This window comes from Oncorhynchus gorbuscha, linkage group LG07 (genome assembly GCF_021184085.1).
Source record: "Oncorhynchus gorbuscha isolate QuinsamMale2020 ecotype Even-year linkage group LG07, OgorEven_v1.0, whole genome shotgun sequence".
Classification (NCBI taxonomy): Eukaryota; Metazoa; Chordata; class Actinopteri; order Salmoniformes; family Salmonidae; genus Oncorhynchus; species Oncorhynchus gorbuscha.
The window spans coordinates 89,236,737-89,246,441 of NC_060179.1; the positions used below are offsets into that span (position 1 = coordinate 89,236,737).

The following is a 9,705-nucleotide window of genomic DNA, read 5'->3' on the forward strand; positions in this document are numbered from 1 at the left end:
ACCCTGACCCTAACCCTGACCTTAACCTCAACCTTAACCGCAGCAATCCCCACCCTAGTCCTAACCTTAACCCTGATCCTGAATCTAACCTCAGCCCTGACAATAACCTCAGATCCAATCCTGACCCTGAACATAATCCTGATTTTTAACCTCACTTCAAGCTCTAATCCCTAATCCTGAACCTGGACCTAGATTCTGACTTGAATTCAAACCCAAGTTCCCGTATAACAAATTATGTATCCTTAGGAGCAATAGAATTAGAGAACAGGTGCCCGTGTATATGGTCCTCTTGAAGGGCAATTTTTTCCTAACCCTAACCCTAACCCTAACCCTAACCCAACCCTAACCCTAACCCTAACCCTAACCCTAACCCTAACCCTAACCCTAACCCTAACCCTAACCCCTAACCTTAACCTCTCCCCAAACCCCACGCCTAACCCTAACCCTAACCCTAACCCTAACCCTAACCTTAACCCTAACCTTAACCCTAACCTTAACCCTAACCCCACTCCTAACCTTAACCTCTCCCCAAACCCCACGACTAACCCTAACCTCTCCCCAAACCTCACGCCTAACCTTAACCTTTCCCCCAACCCCAAGGGTAACCTTAACCTTTCCCTTAACCCCACGCCTAACCCTAATGTGTACCATTACCCTAACCAGGGTTCTCATCCTATCTCCCTCCCTCACCCTAACCCTGACTCCCCTATGGAAAGTGATCTGCACCAATCACTAAACCGGAACACTTCCTCTGTCTCTTCTCCTTTGGCATCAATACTCAATCAACAGACAATTATCATCCCCCTAGTAACCACATTTTCACATAGAATTAGACCCCTACATCAATCATTCAAACACAACTTCTCTACAGTTCAGCACACCTACATACCACTTAAACCATACAGAATTATTTCAGCATTTAGAAAGAACAAAAACTTAAAGGACATGCTCACCAAAGCAAGATTCAGTAGCAAGCCACCACAAGACCTCAAACCTCATAACGTCCATTTTCGACAGATAAAGTTTATTACAAATATACATAGCCACACATCAGCACCAGTACAAGAATCTTATTCATTGAACACACATAACACCATTTATATCATTACATGTACACTTTGCAATAAACAATACATTGGAGAAACCAAACACACCATAGAAACCAGACTCAAACAACACCTGTATAACATTAAAAGGGCACACCTACAAACAGAACTCATAACCCACTTCCAGGAGCATCCCATTACTCACCTTACCATATCAGGGCTACAGGCACATATAGGCTGGACCTGTGGGCAGCGAAAGAGGGTAGAACGGGAGTGGATCCTGCACCTACAGACAATAACGCCAAATGGCCTGAACGAGAGGTTTTAGAAAATGGGTTTTAACAGACAGAAAAATGGATGGAGAAGAACATGGTTTTATTCATAATTTATTTTTATTCTCTATAGATTTATGTCTTGTTTGGTTTTAGTTTGGCACTGCCTCTTTTAGGTTTCCGTCCTTTAACAAAACAATAAAACCATTTAAATGCACAATATGGCGTTTATGTTCACATTTAACAACACTATGGTTGAATGGATCTCTCCCCACATTGACTTCTGTACTGCCATCCAGAAAAAGAGGCAACTTTGAGTTTACCTCAGTTTTATTTATGGTCTTAGGAGGACATCTACGGGCCTTTTTAAGTACTACACCTATTATATTAGATTATCACACATGGGAGGGATAAACAGGAGATAGGCCTGTGCACCGTAAAACGAACTAGTTGAAACGAAACACATTTATATTCAAAACCTAACCCTAACCCTAACCCTAACCCTAATGTCTCAGTTTTTTTTGTCTACCTTTCTCTGAAGAAGCACGAGTGGTGCGAAACGTCAGGAATTTTTTTCTTTTAAAATTTTAAACCATACTCCTTTTATCTTTCTTACCCTTGAAACAAAAGGTTTGGATGATGTGAAATAGAAGAGGATTACTCCATTACTCCATCTCACTATTCCAAAAAGGACACAATTTTTCCAACAAACAAAGATAAGCACATGGACCTTTGGAGACTGGTTGGGGATGGTATGGAAGAGCTCCTTTCTGTATGAGATATCCATTTTTCTGGGTTGGTGAGTACTCCCAAAACCACTGTGTGTACACATGAAGATTTTAAAGTTTGGAGTGGATTGAAGCTGAACCACTATCAGAATTGAACCATAAAGGAGTGATCACTTGTGAATGAAGTGTTTTTTTCCCACTTGAGAGGGGAGAGGTTTTTTTCCTCTCACCTTAGTGTGGAGTGCTTTCCTAGAGAGATTGTTTTTATGGAGTAACAACCGAACCTATAGTGGAGAATTCGTACGGACTGCTCTCTGGTATACATTCCCCTTACTCCCTCTCCTCAAACATTTTTTTGAGGGGTTGAGGCCTGTATGAGGCTTAACTGCCATTTCTGGAGCAACCACCAGATGGCAACAGACAAGGACTTATTGTAGGAGAAAAGGAGTTGTGAGTTGACCTCCATCATCACCTGTTATATTGGGTTTTGTTTCATTGGAGTTTCTTTTCTAAAATCGGGCCAATATTTGTTTTGTGTTTTTGGTTTATAATATCATTTTCTTAAATGTTTTTTGTCCTCTGTGTGGGTATATATATTTCTTTGGTTGACTGGGTCTAATTATATATTGTGGGGGGGGATTTTAACGTTTATATGATCCCTTCTTTTAGTTGGGTTTCCCAGCAAGGGTTCCAGCTATTGGTTCTTTACCATGGCAGTGCCAGTACACAATCGTTTCCAGGCTCTAGTTAACCTACATGATCAGGGTGAGTCTACTGGAGAAACTGGGAGTATTCCTCCTCTGCATGATATAACCCTCACAAAGGGATATTTTAAGGCTTTACAAGCAATTCATCACTCAGAAATCTTAGATTACTCTGCGGTTAATCATTCTTTTCCAGCAGGTATGGTAAGACAGGTGAATAAATTGGCGGCCTTTATTAAACCCTCCTCGCCCAACCAACAGACTCTGGCAAAGGTAAAACTTAACACCAGCAGGTGGATGGAGAATAATATGCATATTCTGAGGGAGCATTATGACGGGGTAATTGCCTTATGCATCCAGAATACCTCAACCTATAACCAGGAAGCTTTAGAGAAGGCGGTGATGTGGGCAAAGGCCAGATACAAACATAAATTTACATCTTCTTCAGTAACTACCTTAAAAGACATGCTGCAAAAACCCATTGACCCACTTGCCTCTACTAAACTGATAACCTCTCAGCAGGCTAAATCCAGTTATGCGGCTGCAGTGACTAGCAAGTCACCGACTGGCAGGGCCTTAATGGGAGCCAAGGCCCATAGGGACTCTGGAATATGCAGGAATACTCCAGGGGGATCGAGTGACAACTCGGTAAGGGGTAATAGGGTTGAGGAACAGTCTTCCAGTATTCCGGTAGACAGACCGATTAACCATAACCTGACTACCAACAGCAATACCACAGGGTTTGTTGGGGGCATACAGGGAAGGGAGGTACAGGTGGAGGTTCATGTGGGGCTTACTTCTCCCCATAGAGTGGTTCCCCCTATGAGCTCACCTACTAACCAACTATCTCCCTCTTACGGGAAACCTGTCTCACCCCTCGGAAAGTAGGACCTGCAAAGAGTGGAGGGGCTAGCTTCAGACTTACCCCAACAATCAAGAAGAGTAAGGAGATATTTAATCCCCAAACTCAACGACCAAGAGAGAATCTGGCCCCACCTAAAGTCCCAGCCTTGATAATCCCAGGTAGAGAGCACTCAAATGTACTTCTAACATCGGGGGGATTGGAGATGACGGGGAATAACAGGGATAGCCTAATACTACCATTGAATAATGTGGCTGTTCTGATGGATGACATGGTTTTATCCAATTCTACTACAGGTTCACAACAAGATAACCAGCAGGGTACGGTAGCAATGGAAAACGGAAAAGAAACGGAACCTGGGACAGAACTAATACTGGAACCTGTAAAAAGGGATACACTTTTTTATCCCACATGTCATTCTAGAACTGAAAGGAAAATAAATGATTGGAGTATTGAGATTACAAAACCCGTGGTTTTTATTGGTGATTCCAACCTTGCGCGCATTCCTAGCTTTACGGACACTAACACACAGATGGACAGCTTTCCGGGAGCAACCTTTAGACATATTGCAGGAGTGATAGGCAAGTTGGGGAAACAGGAAAACACACAGAAGGTGGTTCTATCAGTGGGTCTTGTCAATGGCTTGAACCAGCAGTACTCAACTGCAGTCAAGCAGTTGCAACAGCTACTGAATAAAACAACTGAAGTTTTTCCTCATGCACAGGTTTATGTTCCCATCATACACTTTTCGGATGAGCTTTCATGGGAAAAGCAGAATGTTCTGAATCAATTGAATCAGTATATTCAGAAAAATTGTAGGGAACTACTAGACCTGAATAAACTTAGATTTCACACAATGCAGGATGATCCAATACATTGGAGACCAGATACAGCTGTAAACATTTTAAATTACTGGCTAGACCAGTTAAACTATTAAGAGGGGAAGAGTGTATTGATATTACTCCCCAACACTCTAATGTACTGAATCTATCGATTACTTTTAGACTTACAGCGGCAGAACAGCAACTTCTGGAGAAGGGCCTTATGTTTATTCCGACACCCGCTAAGATCGATCGTATGGAGCTCAGGAGGGATTTGCACACTTATCATAGAAAATTAAAATTACTTGACCATTTTAATTATAATACTGACAATCAAAGAGTACCATTCATTGGTCCATCACACTGGGAGCCTAAGCTACAGGGAGTGTCTAATACGATGCAGACTTTAATTCAAAGGGACTCTACTTCCTTTAGTACATTTAGGTTCTATATGGCAGGAAAGGATAATCTTACAAAACAAGAACGGAATTCCTTAAATTCCTTAAGTAAGAATTCAAACATAATTATAAAACCAGCGGATAAGGGATCAAAGATTGTCATTTTGGATAAAACCCAGTATCTGATAGAGGCGAACAGGCAGTTGAGTAATTCTAAACATTATAGGCCACTGACTCACTCATTGCAGCAGGAGACCCAGAGACAAATGAGGGAGATTATAGGGGAACTTCATGAGAATAATTACATTACAGACAAACAAATGTTTTATCTATTTGGACCAGATACCCCACGCCCCAGACAATTTTATTTGTTGCCTAAAATCCACAAACCTCCTGAGACGTGGACCATTCCCTCAGAGGTTCCATGTGGTAGGCCGATTGTATCGGATTGTGGTTCGGAATCTTATAGAATAGCAGAGTATTTGGATTATTTCATAAATCCCCTGTCACGGAAACATCAAAGTTTCATTAAGGATACATACGAATTTGTGACAAAATTGAAAGGAATTAGTGTGCCTAAAGAAACTGTTTTTTTCAATTGATATTGACTCCTTGTATACTAATATCGACACCAACTTGGGTCTCAGAGCAATCAGAAATATTTTTCATAAATATCCAGACCCAGATAGACCAGATGGGGCGTTGCTACAACTATTGGAACTTAGTTTAACAAGAAATGACTTTGAGTTCAACTCGGATTGGTTCCTCCAAATTCATGGTACAGCTATGGGGAAGAAGTTTGCCCCATCATATGCCAATATTTATATGGCAGAATGGGAACAATCTGCCCTCCCAAAATGCATAAAGCTTCCATCCTTGTATTTGCGGTATCTAGATGATATATTTGGGTTATGGACACATTCTGCCTCAGATTTTATGGAATTTGTGAGGATTTTGAATACACATCATCCGTCGATTACGATTAAATACAACGTTCAGCCGGAACGAATAGAATTTTTGGATACAGAGGTATTTTTTGTAGAGGGGAGGGATAACCTGAAGCAATTAGCAACAAAGGTTTATTTTAAACCCACGGACACTCATTCCCTCTTACATAAATCCAGTTTTCACCCAAAACACACCTACAGAGGGTTGATAAAGTCGCAGCTTATAAGATTTCATAGGATTTGTACACAGGAAAAACATGTAAATGAGGCTATAGGAATTCTCTTTAAGGCTCTTAGACCCAGAGGATACTCAAAACGTTTCCTCCGCACTATAAGAGCGGAGGTGAACACTATGGTGGCAACTGAACCTATACATGGGAGGACTAACAATGATGGCTGTATTATCCCATTTGTCACCACGTATTCACAATCTTCTATGAAGTTTAATTCCATAGTGAAGGATCATTTTAAGCAGACAAGGGGGGATGGGGACACCCTCCAACAGTTCAGAGTAATATCAGCATATCGGCGAAATAAAAATTTGAAAGATGTGCTGGTACACTCTGGATTCAAGGAGAAGCTGGTGCGGCGGGGACCACACTTTAGACAAGTTAAATATATTCAGAATAAATGGTCGGGTCTAGGGGTCCCGGTGTGGGAGGGATTCCAATTGAAGACTACTAACATTGTATATGGAATTGAGTGTCTGAAATGTGGGAAATGGTATATTGGAGAAACTAGGAACTCCCTGGAAGCCAGACTCAAACAACACCTATATCATATAAGTAAAGAGTCAGTTAAAACCACACTATACACCCACTTTAGATCTCATCCAGTAGCCCAGTTAAGAATAGCGGGGTTGGAATCTAACCAAGGGTGGTCGCTAAAACAGAGACAGATCAAGGAGCGAAGTTGGATCAAAAAATTGGGTACTTGCAATCCCACAGGTCTCAATGAAAAGTATTAGAGACTCTAATTCTCCCAACCTTGATCTGAACATTAAACCTGAACCATCCCTATCCCAGTTTACCCTCACCTTAACCTGAGCAATCTCACTCCTAACCCTAGCCAAGTATCACATTCCTAATTTTAACCACAAATCTCAACCTTAAGTCTATTTTAATAAGCTTAAAACCTCATTTAATTCTGACTATAATCCTAACCCTAACCCTAACCATTAACCTCTGACCTGACCTTAACCTCACCCTTACTGTAGCAATCCCCATCCTAGCTCTAACCTTAACCCCAATCATATAAGCCTAATCCTAAAACCGAATTTTGACTAGAACCCTAACCCTAACCCTAACCCTAACCCACAAATCTCAACCTTAAGTCTATCTTAATAAGCTTAAAACCTTATTTAATTCTGACTATAACCCTAACCCTAACCCTGACCTTAACCTCACCCTTACTGTAGCAATCCCCATCCTAGCTCTAACCTTAACCCCAATCATAGAAGCCTAATCCTAAAACCGAATTTTGACTAGAACCCTGACCTTAACCTCAACCTTAACCGCAGCAATCCCCACCCTAGTCCTAACCTTAACCCTGATCCTGAATCTAACCTCAGCCCTGACAATAACCTCAGATCCAATCCTGACCCTGAACATAATCCTGATTTTTAACCTCACTTCAAGCTCTAATCCCTAATCCTGAACCTGGACCTAGATTCTGACTTGAATTCAAACCCAAGTTCCCGTATAACAAATTATGTATCCTTAGGAGCAATAGAATTAGAGAACAGGTGCCTGTGTATATGGTCCTCTTGAAGGGCAATTTTTTCCTAACCCTAACCCTAACCCTAACCCTAAAATCCCCTAACCCCCCCCCCCCTAACCCTAACCCTAACCCTAAACCAACCAAACCCCCCTAACCTTAACCCTAACCCTAACCCACTCCTAACCCTAGCCAAGTATCACATTCCTAATCTTAACCACAAATCTCAACCTTAAGTCTATTTTAATAAGCTTAAAACCTCATTTAATTCTGACTATAACCCTAACCCTAACCCTAACCCTGACCTTAACCTCACCCTTACTGTAGCAATCCCCATCCTAGCTCTAACCTTAACCTCAATCATATAAGCCTAATCCTAAAACTGAATTTTGACTAGAACCCTAACCCTAACCCTAACCCTAACCCTAACCCACAAATCTCAACCTTAAGTCTATCTTAATAAGCTTAAAACCTCATTTAATTCTGACTATAACCCTAACCCTAACCCTGAACTTAACCTCACCCTTACTGTAGCAATCCCCATCCTAGCTCTAACCTTAACCCCAATCATAGAAGCCTAATCCTAAAACCGAATTTTGACTAGAACCCTGACCCTAACCCTGACCTTAACCTCAACCTTAACCGCAGCAATCCCCACCCTAGTCCTAACCTTAACCCTGATCCTGAATCTAACCTCAGCCCTGACAATAACCTCAGATCCAATCCTGACCCTGAACATAATCCTGATTTTTAACCTCACTTCAAGCTCTAATCCCTAATCCTGAACCTGGACCTAGATTCTGACTTGAATTCAAACCCAAGTTCCCGTATAACAAATTATGTATCCTTAGGAGCAATAGAATTAGAGAACAGGTGCCCGTGTATATGGTCCTCTTGAAGGGCAATTTTTTTCCTAAACCTAACCCTAACCCTAACCCTAACCCTAACCCTAACCCTAACCCTAACCCTAACCCTAACCCTAACCCTAACCCTAACCCTAACTAAACAAGGGCTGTGGGCCAATATGGGACTAATTGGACGGGGAAGGAGAAATTGACCATAAAGCTCACCTCGTTGTCTCTTTAATCACGGAAGGGTGGTTGGCTTAATGGTTAGGGTGCTTTACTCACAATCAATGGGTCTAGTGTTCGTGCCAGGCCTAGGTAATTTTTTTTTCTTCCACAGGGGCCTGGTAACACAAAAAAGACCTATAGAGGCCCATAGGCCCATAGGCCCATAGGCCCATAGGCCAGAAAGCCACTGCCCTGGCCTGGGACAAAAAGCCACTGCCCTGACATTAAGGGCTTATTTGAACTAACCGGTTGACATGACATTTTCAGGGAATGAGATGAAACAAAGAGGCATTAAAGGTTTGACTCTCTCTCATGGGATGAAGGGACATACAGGCATAAAGTACAAACAGCCCTAACCAGTTTGTATGCCTCTATCTGGGCAGCAGAGGTCACAAAATGATGCAAGGCCTCATTTGACCTAACCAGTAAATATGACATTTTCAGGGAATGAGATGAAACAAAGAGGCATTAAAGGTTTTACTCTCTCTCATGGGATGAAGGGACATACAGGCATAAAGTACAAACAGCCCTAACTAGTTTGTATGCCTCTATCAGGCCTCAAGGCCTTATTTGACCTTTGTTGGCCGCCATCTTGGGCTACATCCCAAAACACCAAAACGTGAATAAATCAAAAAGTACATGTCCAATCTGGATGGGTTTTTTTTAAACAAAAGGGCATACATAGACGGGCATTTTCATGTCATTAAAACCGTTTTTGTATAGAAAATTTTAATAGAAAATTGTGTTTATAGTTTGGGCTACACAAGTGCATGTTGCTGGAAACATAGGTTCCTACCAGGGCATTTTGTTTTTTACATGCTCTACTTGTTGCCCATTGGGAGAGAGGGTATGACACGAAATATGGGACCCCTAGCCCCTCGGAAAGTATTTTTAATCATTTTCTGAAAATTACAGATTTTGGGCCAAAAAAGTGCATGTTACTGGAAACATAGGTTCCTACCAGGGCATTTTGTTTTTTAAAAGCTCTACTTGTTGCCCATTGAGAGAGAGGGTATGACATGAAATATGGGACCTCTAGCCCTTCGGGAAGTATGGTTCATATCTTTTTTAAATAACTGACTGGGCCGGAAAAATAAATAGCCGCGCACCTGGTAACCCAAAAATAATCTCCTCATTT

General features: G+C 41.6%; 1 long non-coding RNA gene across 4 annotated transcripts; it reads left to right on the top strand.

Moving 5' to 3' along the window:
- Positions 1 to 2,740: 2,740 nt before the first annotated feature.
- On the top strand, positions 2,741 to 4,058 carry LOC124039408. 4 transcript variants are annotated; one of them, XR_006839565.1, is made up of 5 exons: positions 2,741 to 2,811; positions 2,947 to 3,023; positions 3,270 to 3,398; positions 3,639 to 3,773; positions 3,909 to 4,058. It is a non-coding gene; the product is annotated as an uncharacterized LOC124039408 (long non-coding RNA). The 4 variants fall into 4 exon arrangements; XR_006839564.1 differs by having other exon boundaries at positions 3,273 to 3,398; XR_006839563.1 differs by having other exon boundaries at positions 2,743 to 2,811; positions 2,950 to 3,023; positions 3,273 to 3,398.
- Positions 4,059 to 9,705: the final 5,647 nt, after the last annotated feature.